Source organism: Lithobates pipiens, unplaced genomic scaffold (assembly GCF_037356315.1).
Source record: "Lithobates pipiens isolate NorthernLeopardFrog02 unplaced genomic scaffold, aLitPip1_a1.2 Scaffold_30, whole genome shotgun sequence".
In the NCBI taxonomy this organism is placed as follows: domain Eukaryota; kingdom Metazoa; phylum Chordata; class Amphibia; order Anura; family Ranidae; genus Lithobates; species Lithobates pipiens.
In genome coordinates, this window is record NW_027507791.1 from 93,970,616 (window position 1) to 93,995,662 (window position 25,047).

A 25,047-nucleotide genomic window follows, 5' to 3' on the forward strand; every position below is an offset into this window, starting at 1 on the left:
GAACAGGATCACAGGAGATAGTTTCTGTGATGTTGACCAAGGCGAAGGCAGAGATCCTCTGGACTGGACGGCTTAAGTAGACTCGACCGATGAGCAGGATATCAGGTATCAGTATACAGTTACGAGCATACCGTGCTCTTTTTGTGCCAAAGCCTGATGAAGAGCATGGCATGCTTGTAACTGTACAGTAGCATTGTATTGTCCTGTCTTGAAGAGCAATCAGATAAAAGTTTATTTTTCTACTGAATATTGGTGGAGGATAGGGAACCCACCCTGACACTGAACTCCAGAAAAACAGTGGAACAAATTAACCCACCCTATTTTTGTATATATATATATATATATATAAGCGGGTAAATACCAATTTGGAGTGATCTTCAGGCCAGTCACGTGGCTCGCCTGAATACATAGCTCTGATACATGGCTTCTGCAGGAGGGGCTGAGATCTCCCTCTGACGTCAGCAATGGAAATCACATGGCCGCTCAGCCCCTTTTGCAGCAGCCCTGAAAACCTGCGGAAACTCTAATGACCAACCTGAAGATCCTGCTGAATCTGTATTTACATGCCTAATTTTTATAAAATACTAATACAGTGTACAATGTAGCCAAAACAGTTTTGAGGTCACTTTGGGTAGGTAAGGTAAAGGTAGTTTTTTTTTCTGCTTTGCAATTATTGGGGCAGTTGTTTATTTCTATTGTTCCGGGTTTCACAAGCTGTACGTTTAATTGCTCTCCCCTGCCTTTCAGAAAGTGCTGGAACATAGGAGTGGAGCAAGTCAAATGGGCAGCATTATTATTACATCTGAGAGGGTATTGGACACACCCTGATACTTTACCTAAGGATCCAGTCTGCATAGCTTCACTGGGAGGCACCTAGAGAAAGCTGAATGGGCACAGCTTCTCCCCTTGCCTTGTGAGTACTGCTTTCTTGCAAGATCCTGGTGACTGTGTACTATTGGGATTGCTGGACCTCGTAGTTCCTCTACTGCAAGGAAAATACCAACCAGTCCCCTCTAGTTTGTAAAAAGACTTCAAGCTAAATAGTTCCTCTCCTGAGAGGTACATACATTGGTCTTTTTTAGTTTCTCGTGGAAGGACTGTCTTTTGAAGCTGTGAAGTAGTTCACCTCTTGAGGAGTATATACCTCTGTTTCCTACTAGCCCCAACAGACTGCAATCAGGGGTGGGCAGAAAATTTGTTTCTGAAATTTACAACATAGTGAAGAGTGTCCTCTTGTTTCTGTTAGTGGCTCTGGAGTATCCCATAATACCTTACACCCCATCCAAGTTACCTAAAATAAAACTACTAAAAAGACAATCCCTAGACTGCTTTGTGTGTCTGTGTCGAGACTGTTTTTGCTGGCAGACTCTGCATTAGTAAGGGAGAACTCTGGTCATCATCACCATCTGTGCTGACAGTGTACATACTGTGCCTTTGACCATCATCAGCTAGCGGTCCTTATGGGGGTAGCTCTACATTTATGTAATTATTTTCAAACTGATGTCTATAGTGTTAGTTTTACTATGTACATTTTTTGTTTTACAAATACACATTTCATACCTGGCAAAGGATTCCCAGAGCACTACTGGTTATCTACAAAGAGATCAGGGAGAAGCTCCCCACCCTCAGGCTTGCTCTGAAACTTCAAACTGACTCATCTGGGATATGTTACTTCCGTAACTCACTTATAATATGTGTGAAAATTTTAGCTTGAGCTACATAGCACAAGAAAAAACTTTTTTTTTTTGAATGGAACTAAAATAGATACAGTAAATTGTGATAAGGAACCTAAATCCCCACCTTTTAGAAAAATAAACATAATATTAATATGCAGTATTTTCTATTTACCTGACTAAAAAGCTTTCTACATCTATTTTCCAGTTCTGACAGTAATAAAAAAAATCAAAAATGATATGTTCAAAATCAGTATAATATCATTATCTAAAAATATCTAAAAATAAAATTGCACCATCTCTGCCCAGTTTTTATCTGAAATAGTTTTATTGTGTTGTTCTGTTGATACATACTAATAAATACTGTACTTTCTTTTTATATGGATAATCGTCGGAAAAAGTAGTGTATCTGTCTGCTACTGAGGGTGCAGTAAGGCTCGGTTCACACAGGGGCGACTGCGATCCGACTTCAGGTCGCCCCTAGTCGCCTCAGGTCGGACAACATTTAAAAATCAATGTAAATGAATGAGAGCCGTCTTAATGCACGCTACTGACAGTCGCTCCGACTTCAAAAGAAGTTCCTGTACTACTTGAATCCGACTTGTAGGTGACTTGTACCCATTGATTTCAATGGAGGTCGCCTCTGTCTATACAGAGGCGACTTTAACAGAATTATTAGCTCTGAAGGGGGAACTCCACGCCAAATTTCTGAAAAAAAATTGGCGTGGGTTCCCCCTCCGAGAGCATACCAGGCCCTTAGGTCTGGTATGGATTCCAAGGGGAACCCCCTACGCCGAAAAAAACAGCGTGGGGGTCCCCCCAGATCCACACCAGACCCTTATCCGAGCACGCTACCCGGCCGGCCAGGAAAGGGGGTGGGGACGAGCGGGCGGCCCCCCTCCTGAGCCGTACCAGGCCGCGTGCCCTCAACATGGGGGGGTGCCTTGGGGGAGGGGGGCGTGCGGCCCCCCACCCCAAAGCACCTTGTCCCCATGTTGATGAGGACAAGGGCCTCTTCCCGACAACCCTGGCCGTTGGTTGTCGGGGTCTGCGGGCGGGGGGCTTATCGGAATCCAGGAGCCCCCTTTAATAAGGGGGCCCCCGGATACCGGCCCCTCACCCTATGTGAATGAGTATGGGGTACAATGTACCCCTACCCATTCACCTGTAAAATAAAGTACAAAAAAAAACACAACACACACAAGATAAAATAGTTTATTGCACAGCTCCGGGGGTCTTCCGTCTTCGGGGGTCTTCTCGCCGGACTCCTCCGCTAGTAAAAGAGCTACAAGAAGATAGCGGAGGAGTCCGGCGAGAAGACCGGGCCACCGCCTGTAAAAGAGCTATAAGAAGGCGCGGTGGCCCGGCAGAAGAACCGAAGAGGGGGACAAGACCCCCGAAGTCGGAAGAAGAGGGCAGCGGCGAGGAAGAAAGCCGGGCTCCTCCGCTAGTAAAAGAGCTACAAGAAGATAGCGGAGGAGTCCGGCGAGAAGACCCCCGAAGACGGAAGGCCCCCGGAGCTGTGCAATAAACTATTTTATCTTGTGTGTTGTGTTTTTTTTTGTACTTTATTTTACAGGTGAATGGGTAGGGGTACATTGTACCCCATACTCATTCACATAGGGTGGGGGGCCGGTATCCGGGGGCCCCCTTATTAAAGGGGGCTCCCGGATTCCGATAAGCCTCCCGCCCGCAGACCCAGACAACCAACGGCCAGGGTTGTCGGGAAGAGGCCCTTGTCCTCATCAACATGGGGACAAGGTGCTTTGGGGTGGGGGGGCCGCGCGGCCCCCCTTTCCCAAGGCACCCCCCCATGTTGAGGGCACGCGGCCTGGTACGGCTCAGGGAGGGGGGCCGCCCGCTCGTCCCCACCCCCTTTCCTGGCCGGCCGGGTAGCGTGCTCGGATAAGGGTCTGGTGTGGATCTGGGGGGACCCCCACGCCGTTTTTTCGGCGTAGGGGGTTCCCCTTGGAATCCATACCAGACCTAAGGGCCTGGTATGCTCTCGGAGGGGGAACCCACGCCAAATTTTTTTCAGAAATTTAGCGTGGAGTTCCCCCTTCAGAGCTCATTGGCCACGGCAAAAGTCGCCTGGCCTGGGGCGACTTGTAAGTCGTCCCAGGTCATGTCCAAAAGTTGTGTTCAAGTCGTCTCCAAGTTGCCTCACAAAGTTGTCCTGAAGTCATGTCGCCCCTGTGTGAACCGAGCCTAAAAATCTCCTTTAAAGACAGTTTGCTCATTTATCCTTTTTTTGGGGTGTTTTGTGTGTGTAAACTTACCACAACATTATTGTATTTTTGAGATTTTGTTTTTATTTTTTAATCTACAGGAGGTTGTTTAGTGTTGGTACCCCTTGTTATTCATTTCACTTATTTTTTGGGAAATGTACCTGCCTGCTCACAAATAAACTGGCCTTTTAAAAGGAAAACACACACACAAGTATTTCATCAATCAAAAAAACCTTTATTTTGGAATTCCGAACGTTATGGGCCGTTCGCGCCAAATTCGTGTGGCGCTCACGGCCCACAATGCACTGCGTCATCGCAGTGCATTGCTGGCTCATGATTGGCCAAGCATGCACTGTGACCCCGCATGCTTGGCCAATCACAGTGCCAGCAGCGAGGAGAGCCATGATTGGCCACAGGCAGGATGCCTGTGGCCAATCATAGCTCAGGCTGTGTAGTACACGCCCCACACTATATAAGGCCGCCAGCGCGGCGGCCTAGTGTAGTGTGTTGGCGTCTGAAGCAGTTAGTGGGTGTTCTGTGTACCTTCAACACAGTACACACCGATCGTTTTCGGCCGATTTTCGATCTTGCTGTTGTGTAGTGGTTGTTGTCTGTGTGCCCTGACCGCAGTATACACCGCTATATTCACCTCACCTATATAGCTAGTGATCTATCTTTTATAATAGAGCTTGCAGTCAGTAGTGTTAGGAGCTTGTGCGTGCTGTCTGCGTGCTCTGTACCCAGTACACACCGCTATATCCACCTACATAGCTCTTATCTATTTGAGCCCACTTGCCATCTTCAGGAGTTATTGGAAGTTGTGTGTGCCTCCAGCACAGCACAGTATACATCTGTATATACCCCTTTATCTCTGGTGTTCTATAAAAAAGGTATCTGCAGGAGTTAGTGGGCTTTTTCTGCCTCCAGCACAATATACACCTGTATCTACCCTTTATTGCTGTTCTCTAATAGAGCCATCTGCAGGGCTTAGTGGGTGTTGTGTGACTCAATTACAGTATACCCCTTTATCTCTGGTGTTCTATAATAAAGGCATCTGCAGGAGTTAGTGGGTGTTGTGTGACTCCAGCACAATATACACCTGTATCTACCGTTTATTGCTGTTCTCTAATAGAGCCATCTGCAGGGCTTAGTGGGTGTTGTGTGACTCCATTACACTGCTGTTTTACCCAACTCCCTTCAGGCCATAACCATGTCTGGAAGGCCAGCAAGGAGAGGCAGACAGGCGCGAGCCGATAAAAGAGGGAAAGCAGGCTCTGTGTCTAGAGACAACAGTGCTGGTCGTGGACGCGGTGCATTGTCATCACCACGTGGCCATGGGACACGCTTGTCCTTCTTTTCGGCAGCTGGACATGTTGAACCGCAACATGCCAACGACTTGGTAGAGTGGATGACCAAGCCCTCTTCATCCTCCTCATCCTCTCTCACCCAGTCTCAGGGTACTAGCAAAGCAGCTGCCAACGCATCGTCTTCCCTCCTCTCAATGTCATCATCAGTGACTCCTTCCCTAGACCCACCACGTCCTCCTGAGGAGTCTCCTGAACTCTTTGAGCACAGTGTTGGGTACATGCTCCAGGAGGATGCCCAGTGTTTTGTGGGCTCTGATGATGACACTCAGCTAGAGGAAGGCAGTAGCGTGAGCGCAGAGAGAGGGGATGCTCAAGAAGGACAGCAATCTGGCAGTCATGTTCCACAAGCTGCAGCATACTGCCAGGTTTGCTACAGCGATGAAGAGGGAGGGGATGATGAGGGCACTGACTCCACGTGGGTGCCTGGAAGGAGAGAGGAGGAGGAGGAGGAGGCACATGTCCAACGAGGCAGGATGCCCTCCGGGGGCCAGCATAGGGGCAGCACACCGACTGAATCACACCGCAGAGCTCCGCCTGTGCAGGGCGCTGCCTCTGCGCGTTATTCTAAAAGTTCTTTGGTGTGGGCCTTTTTTGAGACGAGTGCATCAGATCGCACCGCTGCTATTTGCAACATATGTCTCAAGTGTATCTCGCGTGGCCAAAACATCAGCCGCTTGGGCACCACATGCTTGACCAGACATATGTTGACCTGCCATGCAGCTCATTGGCAAGCGTACCTCAAAGACCCACACCAAAGAACAAAGCGGACCTCTCCTTGCTCCTCATCAGCTGGCATCTCCAACCCCACTAGACCTTCAGTCGTCTCTGAAACCTGCTCTGAGAGGAATGAAGGTGTAGAATTAGGTGTGTCACAGCCAAGTGCTTCCGGGAACTCTGCTAGCGGTACACCCACGTCCGATTATAGCAGGCAAATGTCCCTGCCTCAGCTGCTGGACCGGCGAAAGAAGTTCACTCCCAGCCATCCACATGCCCAGCGGTTGAAGTACTAGCTTGGCTAAATTGCTAGCACTTCAACTGCTGCCTTTTCAGTTGGTAGACTCGGCCCCCTTCCGTGAGTTTGTACAATGTGCGGTTCCTCAGTGGCAGGTCCCCAAACGCCACTTTTTCTCACGGAAGGCAATTTCGGCTCTCTACCGGCACTTGGAAGGCAATGTCCTTGCCTCGCTGGACAGGGCGGTCAGCGGTAAGGGGCATATTATCGCTGACTCATGGTCCAGCAGGCATGGACAGGGACGTTACCTGTCTTTCACGGCCCATTGGGTCACTCTTCTGGCAGCTGGGAAGGATGCAGGACAAGGTGCAGTAGTGTTGGAGGTTGTTCCGCCACCACGCCTCCAAAATGCTACTATTGGTTGTGACACACCTCTCTCCTCCACCCCCTCCTCTTCTTCTTCCTCCATGGCCTCTTCCAGTGCTCTGTCCTCAGAACCAGCGGTGCTTCGTAGGCGTTCCAGGGGCTACGCAAGTACGCAGGCAAAATGATGCCATGCCGTGCTTGCGCTGGTTTGTTTGGGGGACAGGAGCCACACTGGGGCAGATGTTTTGTCAGCTCTGCAGGGGCAGGCCGAGAGGTGGTTGACGCCACGCCAGCTTAAGCCAGGAATGGTGGTTTGTGACAATGGCACCAACCTCCTCTCCGCCCTCCGACAGGGACAACTGACCCATGTGCCCTATTGCCTCTCAAGGCCCCCTTTATCCAGACAGTGTTCCTGCTGTGCCACCCATCACACAGGAAGAGGATGAGGAGGAGGAAGAGGAGGAGAGGATGATTGTGTCAGCATGGAGGTGGAGGCTGGCACTCAGCATCAGCAGCAGCAGCAGCAGCAGTCTTGTAGGGATGATTTACAGTCCCAAGAAACACGTGGACTTGTACGTGGCTGGAAGGAGGTAGCTGCGGATCATGTTGTCCTTAGTGACCCAGAGGACTCCGGACCGAATGCCTCAGCTAACCTACGCTGCATGGCCTCCCTGATCCTGCAAAGCCTGCGGAAGGATCCTCGTATTCTTCGGATCAAGGAGAGGGACCATTACTGGCTGGCCACTCTCCTTGATCCACGGTACAAGGGTAAGGTTGCCGACCTTATCTTGCCATCGCAGAGGGAGCAGAGGATGGGACATCTCCGGGAGGCCTTGCAGAAAGGTCTGTGCAACGCGTTCCCAGAGACTGGGAGGTTACAAACTCCTGGTCCTGGACAACGTGTTGCTGAGGCATCGGTCAGAAGGAGCGGTGGAGAAGGTGGCCGTCTGACTGATGCTTTCAGACAATTTTTTAGTCCGCAGCCCCAAGGTATGATCGGTTCCAGCACCCATCGCCAGCGTCTGATTTACATGGTGCAGGAATACCTAGGGGCAAGGTCAGACTTGGACACCTTTCCCACCGAAAATCCTCTGGCTTACTGGGTCTTGAGGATGGATCACTGGCCAGAGCTTGCACAGTATGCAATTGAGCTACTGGCCTGTCCTGCATCCAGCGTTCTTTCGGAACGCACCTTCAGTGCTGCTGGTGGCTTTGTTACCGATCACAGGGTGCGCCTGTCCACCGAATCAGTTGATCGACTGACCTTCATCAAGATGAATCAGTCTTGGATCACCCACAGCTACCAAGCACCTGAAGCTGATGTAACAGAATCATTTTTTTTGAAATATCACATCCCTTCAAGACTGCCTATGCTGATGCTGAGTGACTGTCCTGTTATGTTGATTGTCTATCCTCTTCCTCCTCCGCTGATATGTTGGAAGAACATTTCTGGTTCTGAGTGATGCCTAAGGCCCAATTTTTCTGCCCCTGTTTAACAGGGGCATTTAAGTACAATTTTTGATGCAATGCTTTGCAGCAGGGCTAATTCCTGCAATCAAACAAGAGTATATGGGAGAGGTTGCAGTGTGGTGGCACCAGCACCAGTGCCTAAGGCCCAATTTTTCTGCCTCTGTTTAACAGGGGCGTTTAATTACAATTTTTGATGCAATGCTTTGCAGCAGGGCTAATTCCTGCAATAAAACAAGAGTATATGGCAGAGGTTGCAGTGTGGTGGCACCAGCACCAGTGCCTAAGGCCCAATTTTTCTGCCCCTGTTTAACAGGGGCGTTTAAGTACAATTTTTGATGCAATGCTTTGCAGCAGGGCTAATTCCTGCAATAAAACTAGAGTATATGGCAGAGGTTGCAGTGTGGTGGCACCAGCAGCAGTGCCTAAGGCCAAATTTTTCTGCCCCTGTTTAACAGGGACATGTAATTACAATTCTTGATATAATATTTCACAGGAGGGCCCCTTCCTGTGCCCACCCAGAGTAACAGTGAGGACTTATAGTGTTGTGGCACCAGCACCACAACCACCAAAGGTCAATTTTTCTACCACTGTTCAACAATGGCATGTAATTACAATTCTTGATATAATCGTTCACAGCAGGGCGCTCCAGCGCCCACCAAGAGTCACTTTGAGGGCTTACAATGTTGTGGCAAAACCAACACCTTGTTCCGCCATTTCTGCAGAGCATATAGGGCAGGCCCCTACTTTCAAACATCCAATTTACAAACATCTCCTACTTGCAAACGGAAGGAGACAACAGCAAGTGAGATGAAAAAAGATGGACGACAAAACAAATTATACAGGGGTGATAACCCTTCCCTATGTTTTCCAAAAAGCTTAAAAATAGTTTTTTTGACTGGAGCTACACTTTAAAAATGTACCAGTTGAAAATTACAAACAGATTCAACTTAACCACTTGCCGACCGCCGCACGACGATATACGTCGGCAGAATGGCACGGGCAGGCATATGGGCGTATATATAAGTCCCTGCCTTCCCGCGGGTGGGGGACCCGATCAGCCCCCCCCCGGTGCCTGCGGCGGTCGGCATTCGTTCGGGAGCGATCCGGGATGAGGGGGCGGCCATTCATTCATGGCCACCCCCTCGCGATCGCTCCCGACGAATAGAAATGCTCCGTGACATCACTTCCTCTCCTCACAGGAGAGGAAGTGATGTAATCTCTCCTCCGTGTCGGTATTTTTCGTTCCGGCACCGAGGAGAGAGGATCGGTGAGTTGCACCAACACACCACACGTACAGTAGAACATGCCAGGCACACTCACACCCCCCCTTTACCCCCCGATCACCCCCTCAATTACCCCTGCCCCCCCCAGTCACAGTGACACCAATTGCATTTTATTTATTTTTTTGCATTGGTGTCATTTGTGACTGTAATAACTGTTAGGGCAGTTAGGGTTAGCCCCCTTTAGTTCTAATGTGCCCCCCTAACCCCCCCAATAAAGGTTTAACCCCGTGATCACCCCCCGTCGCCAGTGTCACTAAGGCTGGGTTCACATTGCAGCGGTTTATGAGAACGAATGTGATTCGCACCGCACTGCAGTGCAAATCACATCCGATCTCTGTGCGATTCGAGTTCAGCCATACAGATAGTATGGCTGAATTTGCGCCGCACCCGCCGCACCCGCCGCAAATTCGCACGGGACCCTTTTTTTGGTCCGCAGCAGAATCGGATCGCATGGGTGTTCACACCATGCGATCCGAGTTTGCAGATCGCACTGCGATATGCAAACTGATCTGGGGGTGTCATTAACATTTCACTGACACTCCCAGCAGTTCGCATAGGGCAGTGTGAACTGCCGCCAGGAGGCATGCGATGCGGGAACCCGCCGCGGATTCGTGGCGTTCCCGCATCGCTCCAGTGTGAACCCAGCCTAATAAGCGATCATTTTTCTGATCGCTGTATTAGTGTCACAGGTGACGCTAGTTAGGCAGGTAGGTATTTAGGTTCGCCGCAACTTTTTATAGCGCCAGGGACCCCCATATACTACCGCATAAAGCCCCCTGATTGCCCCCTAGTTAACCCTTTCACCAGTGATCACCATATAACGGTTACAGGTGACGCTGGTTGGTTAGTTAGTTATTTTTTTATAGTTTCAGGGCACCCGCCATTTATTACCTAGTCTCACTAGTGTACCCCTAAATTTAGGGGTGTCTACTTTCCAAAATGGGGTCATTTGGGGGGCGTTTGTGCCATCTTGGCATTTTATGGCCTTCAAAACTGTAACGCCCTTAGAAAGCCTGAAGGCGGTGCTTGGTTTTCGGGGCCCCGTACGCGGCTAGGCTCCCAAAAAGTCCCACATATGTGGTATCCCCGTACTCAGGAGAAGCAGCAGAATTTATTTTGGGGTGTCATTTCACATATGCCCATGGCATGCGTGAGCAATATATCATTTAGTGACAACTTTGTGAAAAAAAAAAAAAAAGTTTGTAATTTTCCTGCAACTTGTGGCAAAATATAAAATATTCCATGGACTCAACATGCCTCTCAGCAAATATCTTGGGGTGTCTACTTTCTAAAATGGGGTCATTTGTGGGGGTTTTGTGCCATCTTGGCATTTTATGGCCTTCAAAACTGTAATAGGTAGTGAGGAGTGAAGTCAAATATTTACGCCCTTAGAAAACCTGAAGGCGGTTCTTGGCTTTCGGGGCCCCGTACGCGGCTAGGCTCCCAAAAAATCCCACAAATGTGGTATCCCCGTACTCAGGAGAAGCAGCAGAATTTATTTTGGGGTGTCATTTCACATATGCCCATGGCATGTGTGAGCAATATATCATTTAGTGACAACTTTGTGAAAAAAAAAAAAAAAAAAATTAAAGTTTGTAATTTTCCCGCAACTTGTGGCAAAATATAAAATATTCCATGGACTCAACATGCCTCTCAGCAAATAGCTTGTGGTGTCTACTTTCTAAAATGGGGTCATTTGTAGGGGTTTTGTGCCATCTTGGCATTTTATGGCCTTCAAAACTGTAATAGGTAGTGAGGAGTGAAGTCAAATATTTACGCCCTTAGAAAACCTGAAGGCGGTTCTTGGCTTTCTGGGCCCCATACGCGGCTAGGCTCCCAAAAAATCCCACACATGTGGTATCCCCGTACTCAGGAGAAGCAGCAGAATTTATTTTGGGGTGTCATTTCACATATGCCCATAGCATGTGTGAGCAATATATCATTTAGTGACAACTTTGTGTCATTATTCAATCGCTTGAGGCAAAAAAATAAAATATTCAATGGGCTCAACATGCCACTTATCAATTTCCTTAGGGGGTCTACTTTCCAAAATGGGGTCATTTGGGGGGGGTTTGTACTGCCCTGCCATTTTAGCACCTCAAGAAATGAGATAGGCAGTCGTAAACTAAAAGCTGCGTAAATTCCAGAAAATGTACCTTAGTTTGTAGATGTGACAACTTTTGCGCAAACCAATAAATATACAGTTATTGACTTTTTTTTTACCAAAGACATGTGGCTGAATACATTTTGGCCTAAATGTATGACTAAAATTGAGTTTATTGGATTTTTCTAATAACAAAAAGTAGAAAATATAATTTTTTTTCAAAATTTGCGGTCTTTTTCCATTTATATCGCAAAAAATAAAAATCGCAGAGGCAATCAAATACCATCAAAAGAAAGCTCTATTTGTGGGAAGAAAAGGACGCAAATTTTGTTTGGGTACAACATTGCATGACCGCGCAATTACCAGTTAAAGCAGCACAGTGCCAAATTGTAAAAAGACCTCTGGTCATTTACCAGCAAAATGGTCCGGTCTGAAAGTGGTTAACACAACAAACCTACACAGTCCCTGTCTTGTTTGCACCGCCTGTATACTGCTGTTCTGAGTATATAGCGCCTGGGGGCCACACGTATTTCCTTTTTTTAATATGGGTACAGGGTTCCCCTTAATATGCATACAAGACCCAAATAGGCTGGTAATTACTAATGGGCAGGGAGGACTACCCATGCCATTTTTCTCAATGATTTTCAACCATATTGCAGGAACCAGATATAACATTAAAACCGCAAGCAGTTTTAAATGGTGTTATTTCCGTTTAATGTCATTTTGTGCAGGGACTGTTCTAAACACAGGAAACACGTGGCACTTCACAGGCATACTACAGACACCCCCCAGGCACCATATTTAAAGGAATATTTCACTTTTTTTTTCACTTTAATCGTCATTAAAATCAGTGCTCCCGCCAAAACGGCCATTTTTAAAAACATTTTATGCATTGACCCATGTCCCCTGGGGCAGGAGCCAGGTCCCCAAACCCTTTTTAGGACAGTATCTTGCATATTAGCCGTTAAAATTAGCACTTTTAATTTCGAACCTTCGAGTCCCATAGACTTCAATGGGGTTCTAAAGTTCGTTCGAATTTGGTGTCCGTTCGAAGGTTCTGGTGTGAACCGAACCGGAGGGTGTTCGGCTCATCCCTATTTTGGATACACGCAATTTCTTGGTTTGTTGTAAAAACCATTTCGAAACGCACATGTGAATGTGCTTGTATTAAAAAGTTTAATTATCAACAATGTGTGGCTTCCTTTTTCATTGCACATAAAATGTATTTTAATATGTAATTCGGCCGAATTTTGCATCTTTCGGACATTCGGATGCATCCGTATTGTCCGAATAAAAAAATAACGAATTACAACGAATACGAAAGAAATATAACGAATTAATTCAACATGATTTGGTAATTCTTTAAAGATCTAATGAAAGAAAAGGTCAGCTCAAAGTAAATCTTATCGTCCAATCAGCTAATTAATTTTGTGCCGGAGGTTAGATTACTGGCAAAGTGCATTCCTGAGAACGGAGTTAGAAGGGTGTTGTATTATATTTGAGCCGAGGAGAAGAGACGTTGTCATTGTGTGTGTTAAAAGATTCAATAAACAAAAGACTTTCCAAACTACGAATCATTATCATGAATGTCTATACATACATAAATAGCGAATTTCAACGAATACGAACGAATGAATTTGACACTCTACGAATAATAACGAATTATTCGAAAACGTATTAACGTAACATAACGAATATAACAGAACAAAATGATGTATTTTACGAATGACAACGAACAGAAACTAAACAAAATTTTCTGTTGTACACAAGTCTAATAAAAAGCACCCACAGTGATGTGTAAATTTGGACAATCATGCCATTTTCCTGTCATGGTGCTGAAAATGAGCACGATTATGGTCAGTAATGCACTACATACATTAGTTACAAAAAGAAGGTGTGTTTGTGTAGCAGACCCACAACATTATTATATTATCTGAAGAAGAGACTGTCCCCTCATCTCGCTCTGAACTTGGGTTTGCACTGTTGGTGAAAAAGGCACAACTTCAAAAAAAATGGCAAAGTGGGAGGCCACAGTATGGCATTCCTGTGGCGTTGAAGGACACTGTGTAGTGAAACAAGAATAAAAATTAGTAATTTGACAAATAAACAATGCAAGCAGATTAGACACCCACATTTTTGGTCAAAATTAGTATAACATTTTGGGAACTGAGTATTTAAAGCCTAAAGTATAAGGTCCCCTTATGAGAGTCATCACCCCCCCATCCCCCCCATATGATGGGCCCTTGCTAAAAAATGAGGGGGGATGTTTAGGACAGGTAACCCTCTCCACTTGATTGAGAGCTGAATGCCGAAATAATGTGTGATACTTTGTGAAGCCCCTCCTTACTTACACTATTGGCAGCCCACGGGACAGGTAAGAAGTGTCATAATAACAAAATGAAAACAAAATGGAAGCACATTTTAACATTCTGCTATTACATATCAAGAAAATTAATCTGTTAAAAAAAAAATATTGCATTTTAAAGTATTGAGGCAGGCCCTTACACTACATGCTTTGGTGAATTTGTCCATAAATGTGACCATCAAAAAGGTAGGCATAGTGTGTATTGGGTTTGGTCAAGTCATCAGATAGAGGATTGCTATCAGCTGAGCTAGCAGTTGGGGGAGGGGGGTTACTAATGAGTTTGGCACAACCCCAAAAATGTATTGCATGAATTGAAGCACACACATCACATTTGTAGACATTTTAGGGGGTGTTTAGGGGAAAGCAATACTATGGAGCTGCCAAAAGACATTGTTAAGTGACTAGACTATAGTTGTATGGGCCAAGAAGAGCATGGTGGGGAAGTTAGTGAGGCAAATATGCATGGAACAAAGGGGCAGAGCATATGAATTAGAGCATATTGCAATGATGGTAATTAGGGAATGAGGAAAGAAATGCAAGACATTAGCAATCATGAAATACATAGAATGTGATGTTTAAGGATAAAACTTCATATATGCCTTCTGCAGGACCTGAATGATGGCAGAACAGGTCTCTGGAATAATGATCCCCAGAGCCTGGGGTGAGATGCCTGTAGAGAACTTGAGGTCCTGAAGGCTTCTCCCTGTCGCCAAGTAGCGCAATGTGGCGATGAGCCTCTGCTCCAGAGTGATGGCTTGCCGCGGGTATCCTGCCTGGTGATATAAGGGGTCAGCAAAGCCAGCAGACGGTGAAAAACGGGGTCCATCATCGGAAAATAATTCCTGAAATGATCAGGATTATTCTCACGGATCTCACGGAGCAAAGGCATGTGCGAGAACTGGTCACGCTGGCGCAACCAATTCTTGGTCCACAAATGCCTCCCCTCCCTGTTCATGTGTCAAAGTAAGAACCCCAACACGAAGCCCCTGCACAGCACAAACTCTATGACGAGTACATAGACGAAACATGGTTTCAAAACGGTCGACTCGTCAGAACAGACACCAGAAAGCACAGATAAACAGCAAGGCCTGAAAGAACGACCTGAATAGCAGAAGCAAGCAGACAATAAAAAATGCCTTTCAAAGCGTACTATACCAAGATATAGTCCACAATGAGAAACAAATACTTAATGACTGCACGCACTGATTATCAGAGACGCAAAGACAAGCAGAAACCGAAGAGCAGTAGAGATCTGAATCACTAATGTGAAAAGCGCGAATCGTCTCTCCCAAACTCCTACTAACACGAGATCAGCAGAAGGAGCCCAAAGGGTGCTGGACGTGGTGATGAACTTCCCTTTTCTAGTCCCGCCATACACGGCTTACGTCACTGCATTCTTGGCAACCGCAAAATCTGACAACTGGGTCCGACCATGTGTATGCAACAGTTTTGGACACAATCCGTCGGACAAAATCCGTCGGACAAAATACAACGGATTTGGTTGGCAGAATGTCTGACCATGTGTACAAGGGCTTAGGGTGGGGCATTGTCCGTAGAACTTGGACTTCTGCACCACAATTTGTTATCACAAAGCTTTTAGTTTTGAAATCTAATGAACCGCAATGGATTGTACTTCAAATAGATTTACTTTTGTACTTGACATTATGTAAAATGCTTTTTGAAAGCATATATTCTTTTTTTTCTGATGAGAGACACACCTCTTCAAATGTGCTGGAAGTTGTTTTTTTCTTAATGTAAGTTTTTCAATTTATCGCTGACCTTCCATCGTCTTGTCACTTCCTTCCTACATGCGTCCTTATCAGGGATTTGTCTATTGTCAATTTTCTCACACTCCTGCCATACTCTACTGCAGCAATTGCCACTCCAAGAATACTTAGTTACCATAGTAACCAAAAGTTTCCACTCAGCCCTTTTAGCTTCTCAAGGCTAACATGGCAATATGGGACTAGAAGGCTTAAAGTTTGTTCAGTCATGCCAACAATATGTCATTTTACTTACTTGATACACATTAATCTACTACAGTACTTCTAGTGTAATTGTTTAATCATTGCTGTTTCAGCCATATTATGTGGCCAAATAATAGACACAGCAGTATATACTGTATTTACATCGCTACATCATACATTTTGAAAGGATACGACTGTAAGAAGGTACTTTTTGCTTTCTGCCAGTGACTCGCCCTCTGTACTTGTCATCCTCCTTACTCTGATGTCAGGCACTCATTATAGAGATATGGTTAACTTTTAATGCATCTTGCATTAAAGTGTTACTAAACCCAGGACCCTGCATTCACTATATCTGACCTCCCACAGTACACAGAACATGGAAATGCAATTTTTTTAGTCTTGTAAATTCTATCAGTGTCTGGTTAACCTCTTAAGGACTGCCCCATGCAGATATACTGTGGCAGGGTTTCCTTCCTGAAAATCATGTACAGGTACGGGATTTTGTGCACAGGGTCTGGGGTATGCAAGTGCGCAGTAGTTGACCCACTCCCATTGTGATTGGACACAGCGTGATTGGACACAGCTGGAGCCAATCCAAGGGTTCGGTGGACACGATGTCTGACGGAACCTATCTCCCCATGTAAACAAAACAGTTGACTTCCCAGGTAATCCATGTTTTGTTGCCAACATCCCTGGTATATAGACAAAGAATAACAAGTACCCCCTGGTACTAGTGGAACTTTAAAGGCAACGATGAGGACAAAGATAAATATATGTTATCATATTTATTACAAATATAAAACAGGTGAATATATTACAATAAAAACATATGGTAAATAGAAAAGATGTGGCATTCTTGATGATATTCCTAGGTATCCAACACATTTCGGGACAAGATGAGTCCCTTCATCGGGGCATTTATGCATAGAAGGTCACAAAGATTATTATATTCTATAAGAGAGCAATCATATTAGTCAGGACATAAAACAGGGAGGCAGACATGTTACATCATAGCAAAGGCATCAAAATAAAAACATACCCATAAAACAGTCAGAGAATCATTAGTCTAGCAACAAAAACGCAGAGCCAATGTAAACAAGGCAGACCATGTTCTGTGATGGAGGAAGATGGCGATCTTGTTTCTTTGCCAAACAGAAACATAGATCTCGGTTTTCCTCCAGTCACAGCATTCCCCCCACAGTTAGAAAGCACTCCCTAGAAGTACACTTAACCCTTTGATCGCTCCTGATGTTAACCCCTTCCCTGCTGCCATTAGTAAAGTGTCAGTGCCTATTTTTTAGCACTGATCACTGCATGAGTGTCACTGGTCCCAAAAATATCAGTTAGTGTCCGATTTGTCCACCGCAATGTCACAGTCCTGCTAAAAAAATCACTGATCGCCGCCATACTAGTAAAAGAAAAAAACAATAAATAAAAATTCCATAAAAATATCCAATAGTTTGTAGATGCTATAACTTTGTGCAAACCAATTAATATACACGTATTGGGATTTTTTTTACCAAAAGTACGTAGCAGAACACATATTGGCCTAAAATGATGAATACATTTGATTTTTTACATTTTTTTATTGGGAATGTTTTATAGCAGAAAGTAAAAAATATAGTTTTTTTTTTTTTAATTGTGTGAATTTTTGTATTTATAGTGCAAAAAATGAAAATGCAGAGGTGATCAAATACCACCAAAAGAAAGCTCTATTTGTGGAAAAAAAAAGGACATCAATTTTATTTGTGTACAGCGTTGCATGACCACACAATTGTCAGTTAAAGTAACGCAGTGCTGTATCGCAATAAATCCCCTGGTCATGAAGGGGGTGAAACCTTCTGAGGATGAAGTGGTTAAAGCTTGTAGGAGGAGTTTTCATACAGCTCTCACTGTCCCATAAGACCAAAAGACACCTGACCCTCTATCTGGACAGTACGGATTGGCCCTGTGCTGATCACATGCACTCTCCCAAGGCTGCTAGCCTTGATATTTTGCCTGTACAACAACTATGACTGTCTGCCACCAATATGTCTTAGACACAAGTGGAAGTGTTGGATGCTCAAGATTCATAGCTCTTAAAGAAAGCAAAGATCATCAGCATGGGGGGTTTTTCCACATGTACTGAGAGTGTATATGAATAACTAACTGCAACTAAAAAGACAGCCAGGCAGTCATATAATTAGGCCTTAATTAGGCCAGTTTTGAGGAAACCCAAAAGTGCAAATACATCCTTTTAATACAAAACATTTGGCTTTTCAGGTGTTTTCCCGCTCTCTCTGTACATTGTATATACAGTACATATACTATATATATATATATATATATATATATATATATATATATATATATATATATATATATATATATAGCGCCGGCTCCTGAAGGGCACGCGCTATGTTTTTGAAATTTAATGTTACACCTGAACTGCAGTTTGGTTTGGGTATAATTGTTCCAAATTTTGACCTCAGCATCAGTCTGACTGGACTATAGGGTGTTCAGCCTGGCCATAGGGGGCACTGTCTCTTCTGGCAGGCATGGAAACACAGTCTGGTTGGGTGCTTTAAGGTTACTTTCTCTCGGAGCCAGCTCAGTGGGAGTGTCACTCTTGCTGTGCTTTCTGGGAGAGGGTACTTAATATGTGGATGTCACATGGTTTGGGGTTCTGGTCCAGAAGTATGTTCTGACTCCATGGTCCTGGTCCTCCTGACCAGCCCCCAGGAAGGCTATGGCCTTGGGTGCGGATCCACCCGACTTTATGTCTCTGGGCTGGCTAGCCCGAGGCAAGGAAACTAAGTAAAGGATTCGGAGGTGGTCCGGTGTCGTCTCCGGTTGTGGAGCGGCCCAGCAACTTCATAGCTATCCAGGGGAGGACTCTTCAGAAGAAGGTCACACGTGGGTTTGCTTCTTAGCAAGAGCCTGGTGAGGCTGAGGGACCTAAGTGAATCCAATTTTGTGAGGTACCACACAAGTGTTCTACAAGTATTCAAGTTTCCTTATTCCTACAACCTTCTACAACGAAGACTGTGGCAGAGACTTATTCCTATGTGTTCTACAATAAAGTCTGTGGCAGAGACTTATTCCTGATTTAAGCACCCTGTTGGCTGCTAGGCCTTGTGAGAGAGAGGGACTATCCAACTAGAGTGAACATCCAGCTGTGAATGGCTATTCCCTGGATTCAGTCAAATAAGCAAATTCTTTATTATTGACTTTGACACTAAGAGTACCTGAACTTTTCTCCTACCCTCTGATCCTATATTGAGAGACTGTTCGTTAACTACTTTTGTAAGATTTGATTTGAGCTTCTATCAAAACTAAAGGCAAAAATAAAGGCACCTAATCCCAATTGGAATATTTAATAAATGGAAAAACCAAAAGGAAGGTGGGATTTTTTCGGTGCAAAATTTAACAAAAGAAAGACCATATATAAAAGCAATTTTTATAATAAAATTAACACATAGCACGTGTTACATAAATATCCTGATGTACAGAAGTTACAAAACAGTGGCTGGTCCATGTAATGAAAAGATTTTTTGAGGTACTTGGTTATCCCGACATGTTTCGCAATAGCTTCTTCGGGGGATATACAAGCTGATAGTAACAAAAACATAAAATTAATTTAAATCAATACAACCATATTGAAATACATTCAATACATATATTATTCATAGAACATTTTGGTATGAATCTCCAAAATCAGAGCCTCAAGAGGGCGCTTACCCTCCCTCCAAATCCACCGTCCCGTGCAAAGACACCAATCTGGATGTAATTAAAGGTGTGCAAACCCACTCGTTCATCAGCTGAGGAAAGGAATGGCTCGGGAGGACATAGATAGGAGCCAGTCTGGACAGTAAAAAAGAGAGATGCTAAGTATACTCTCAAATTTATAGGACTATGAATTTTATCGGTCAAACAAGTATATTTTTATTTAGAATTTCATCTAATAAATAAACAAAAGGGGATAAGAAGAGGGGGGGGAGAACAGGGGGGGGGGGCTATCAAGCCTCTATATATTCAATGTAAGAGATACTTATCAAAAGATAATAAATAGAATTTGGATATACCAAACTTATCATGATGTAAATCATATGAGCTCATATCACATAAGAAGAAAATCATAGAATCTTAGTAAATCAGTCAAAGAAATAGTCCAAGTCAGGGTTAGGTTATAAAAAAATATCATAATCTTTGATGATCCCTAAGAGCACCATAAAAGCTATCATAACCAAATGGAAAGAACATGGCATAACAGCAAACCTGCCAAGAGACAGCCGCACACCAGAACTCACGGACCGGGCAAGGAGGGCATTAATCAGAGAGGCAGCACAGAGACCTAAGGTAACCCTGGAGGAGCTGCTTCAATGAACTGTAGCTCCCCAGTGCCAGCAGCACTAATGCAGCCCCAGACCATGACACTTCCACTACCATGCTTGACAGTAGGCAAGACATACTTACAGTGCCTTGCAAAATTATTAACCCCCCTTGGCTTTTTACCTATTTTGTTACATTACAGCCTTTAGTTCAATGTTTTTTTAATCTGAATTATATGTGATGGACTGGTGTTGCATACACACGGTCGGACAAAATTGTCGGAAAATCTGATCGTTCGTAAGGTGATGACGTTATTTCGTTACGACGGGCTACGTTCAGGCTAGTAGCCAATAGCTTTGGTCTAGGAATTTGATCTGAGCATGCATGGCACTTTGTTCCGTTCGGAATTCTCTACAAACGATTAGACGAAGTCCGATCGGATCATGTTGTCGGAAAATTTTATAGCCCAGCTCTAAAACTTTGTCGGTCGGATATTCCAATGGAAACAGTCCGATGGAGCCCACACACGGTCGGATTATCTGACAACACATCGGTCCGATCGGACATTTTCCATCGGAATGTCCGACCGTGTGTACAAGGGCTTATACTTGTCAAACATACCACCAACTACACTTTGGGGTTTTTTCATGACTCCTTTATCAAGTTAATAGATGGCCCTCTGTTTGCTAAATTGCTTCTGGTGTGTTGGCTTCTGTACTACTTTGAACTCGTTGAGGAGATATTCCCTTCCTGCCTATCCCAATGACCTCAGAGGCAATGAGGAGAACATAATGGTTTAAAACTTGCTGGCTTATTCCAAAAGGAAAAAAAAATATTTCTGTTGGCTTGTTTTTTTGTGATTTCCCAGTGCCTAATTGATAGAAGACAAAAATAAAACACCAAGTCTGTAAAGTTTAAGGTTATAAAATTGTACAAAGGACACAAGAGTCACAAGAGGCAGAGCGCAAAAAGGGGAAATTGTGATAAAGAACAGAGGAACTCTGGATAGGAGCTATGAGTAAGCGCTAATTTTAGCGTGAAACGCATCAGGTTTTGTTCTATATTCTTTCTCCCTTTGCTGTTGGGACTTGTATGATGTGAAGGTTTTTTAATGGAAACAATAAAGGCACTATTCACTTTACCTGATCCGGAGTGTGGCTATCCAGAGTTCCTCTGTTCTTTTCCATTTGGCTAGTGCAATTATCCTGTACCTGGGACCCCTATTTGCTTGGAGGAAGAGCGGTCAGTTTCTCGGTGGATCAGCTTGGAGCGGTGGATTTTCTCTTTCCCATTGGGGAAATTGTGGTAATAGAACATTTTTTTCCACATTGAACATTGCTTGTAACAATACATTATTTTCCAGCAAGAGAGCATTTCAGAGTATTTGTTAGTGTTTAGCACTTTTTTTTCCCTATTGTTAGCTAGCTGTCCTTCATGTTTATGAGTGCTTTAATTTTACTGAATGCGGGGAAACATTTTGTAATTATAAATCCTCTCATGATATCCCTCCCGCTGACTTATTCCGCTATCTTCAGCTCCGAGACTATCTGACACAAAATCTGAAACAAACAAATTCACCCCTCACCCTTACTTTCTTTGAATGCATTTGTTGTAATGACCCTTTATCCAAAGGTATACTGTCCTCCAGCATCCATCTCTGATCTTATGTATCAACCTACCCTCCTAGATGTTATCCCTCTACATCCAGAATGAGCTGATCTTTATATGAGCAATATGGAGTCCAAATCCTCCAAAATTTCTGACTCTGTTCTTTCATTGCCATTGTGAAATCTTCCATTTCCTGCATTTCTGTAATTCTAGTCAGCTATTGAAATTTAGACGGGGCAACTAGGCTCTTCCAAAGTGCTAGTATACAAGCTTTTGCAGCCGTTAAAAGGTGTTTCAACAATTAATTTTTATAGCTTTTATTGGATAAGGATGTATTATGGAGTATATATGCTATAGGCTTCCTCTCAAGAGACACACCCGTTAGCTCTTTAACCATATGTTCAACCATATCACAGAAGTCATTCAACTTCAGACACTACCGAACTTCGGACACTACCCTCCGATTCCCGACAGCGCTAACAGACACCTGAGGTATGCGGGAACCTACAATGTAGTACTGATGGAGTTTGGTACATTCTTGTAAGGAGTTTTCATCCTTCTTGGTATCGGCTCGCTATTGAGGATTTATGAGCAGATAATAAAATTACATTTTTTTTAGTTTGCGTGAAATTAGTTTGTAGATCTACATCCCACTGTTGGGAAAAGGAAGATCCTGTGGAACATTGGCCAATATCAACAATCAGTAGTGATATAATGAATGTCTCGTTGGCTTCCCTAAATCTATTCTATCTGGAGACACGATGGATCCGTAAACTCTTCCCCTTAGAAATGAATTACAAACTTTTACGTTATTGGTATATGGTGCCTTCCCAAATAGCAAAATTTGCACAAGGCATATCAGACCATTGCTTTCGGGGCTGTGGCATGACTGGCACATTGGTACACGTATAATGTCCAAAAACATTTCTGGATAAGGGTTTATAGATTAATATATACAGTTTTGGGTATAAATGTCTCCAAAAACCTTTATGTGGCTCTACTTAACGTGACACCCTCTCCTTGTACCCTTAATCAATTGAAGTTACCGTACTTAACTTCATCTTTACAGTGGCCAAACAAACATTGGCTAAAGCTTGGAAATTACAATGATAACACAAGTCAAAAATAAAATATCATGATACTTCACTAATGAGAAATTAGCTGCCACTTTGCTTGATTGTGCCATTATTTTTTGTAAAATTTGGATTATAAATTATTTATGGGGAAACCCTACTGACAACATGCTCTCTATACCTTTTTATATTATATTGTATTAGGCTAACCAACCTAGGCGGATTTGACCCTGAACATGCTCCATCCCTCTCTCTCCACCATTCCCCCTCCCCCCTTTTTTTTCTACTTCTTTTTTTCTTTTTCTTTTTTACTTCCTATCTAATTTTAAATGTAAATAATCTATATATATATTGTGTCTCATCTGATTGCTTTTTATTTGATTGATTTTGATTTTGTCCAATTGTAATTAATTCATTGATTTGACTTTCTTATACTGTCTTTTCTGTCTGATATACACTCACCGGAGACTTTATTAGGCACGGTGCCTTGAAAAAGTATTCATATCCCTTGACATTTCCACATTTTGTCATGTTACAACCAAAAAAGGAAATGTATTTTATTGGCATTTTATGTGATAGACCAACACAAAGTGGCACCTAATTGTGAAGTGGAATGAAAATGATAAATGGTTTTCCAATTTTTTTACAAATAAATATGTGAAAACTGTGGTGTGCATTTGTATTCAGCCCCCTGAGTCAATACTTTGTAGAACCCCATTTCGCTGCAATTACAGCTGCAAGCGTATGTCACTACCAGCTTTGCACATCTAGAGAGTGAAATTTTTGCCCATTCTTCTTTGCAAAATAGCTCAAGCTCTGTCAGGTTGAATGGAGAGAGTCTGTGAACAGCAATTTTCAAGTCGTGCCACAGATTCTCAACTGGATTTAGGTCTGGACTTTGACTGAGCCATTCTAACACATGAATAAGCTTTGATCTAAACCATTGCATTGTAGCTCTGTCTGTATGTTTAGGGTCATTGTCCTGCTGGAAGGTGACCCTCCAGCCCAGTCTCAAGTCTTTTGCAGATGCTAACAGGTTTTCTTTTAAGATTGCCCTGTATTTGGTTTTATCCATATTACCATCAACTCTGACCTGCTTCTCTAACCCTGCTGAAGAAAAGCATCCCCACAACATGACTCTGACACCAACATTTTTCACGGTGGTGATGGTGTGTTCAGGGTGATGTGCAGTGTTAGTTTTCCACCACACATAGCGTTTTGCTTCTAGGCCAAAATGTTAAATTTTGGTCTCATCTGACCAGGGCACCTTCTTCCATATGTTTGCTGTGTCCCACACATGGCTTCTCGCAAACTGCAAATGGGACTTCTTATGGCTTTCTTCCAACAATGGCTTTCTTCTTGCCACTCTTCCATAAAGGCCAAATTTGTGAAGTGCACGACTTATAGTTGTCCTGTGGACAGATATTCCCACCTGAGCTGTGGATCTCTGCAGCTCCTCCAAAGTTACCATGGGCCTCTTGGCTACTTCTCTGATTAATGCTCTCCTTGCCCGGCCTGTCAGTTTAGGTGGACAGCCATGTTGTGCCATACTGTTTCAATTTTCGTAAAATGGTTTGAACAATGCTCTGTGAGATGTTCAAAGCTTTTTTTTATAATCTAACCCTGCTTTAAACCTCTCCACATTTTTATCCCTGACCTTTCTGGTAGTGATGGACGAACGTTTCGCCCGGCGGTCGTTTCGCGGCGAATTTCCGACATTCGCGGTCCGCACGTTCGAACGCCTTTTTCCGTCGTTCGCCGCGGCGGACTTACGTGTTTAATGTATACAAGAACTTTAACCTTTGGTGACACGTTTATCATGTGATACAGGACAGCCAATTGAGACATGACAGCACATGGACACTTGTACATTCCCCCTAACCTATAAATACACCCGATCCGGTGGCCATTTTACATTCTTTCTTCTGTTACGATAGGGACAGGTTCCTGTGTGGAGTAGGGAGAGATAAACCACTAGCTATTTGGTACACAAAAGTTCTTTTCAGGACTGGTATAGGTGTTAGGTGTTGATAGGTTTGCTGTGCTGCTGATTCTTGCAGCAGCCTGAGTGTCTTTTGTTAGTTTAGAGAAAGGGAAAGGACGGTGTATGCTACAGGGACAGCCAGATTAGTCTTTCATCATCATCATCATCATCATCATCATTAGCTGTTACTATCAAGGTCCACAAAAGAGCTGTTCCAGTAACCACTAATCGTTCTCTTTTTTTGCCAATTTGTATAGGGACAGGAAGGAAGCAGTGTTGTCAGGCAGTGAGGGTAA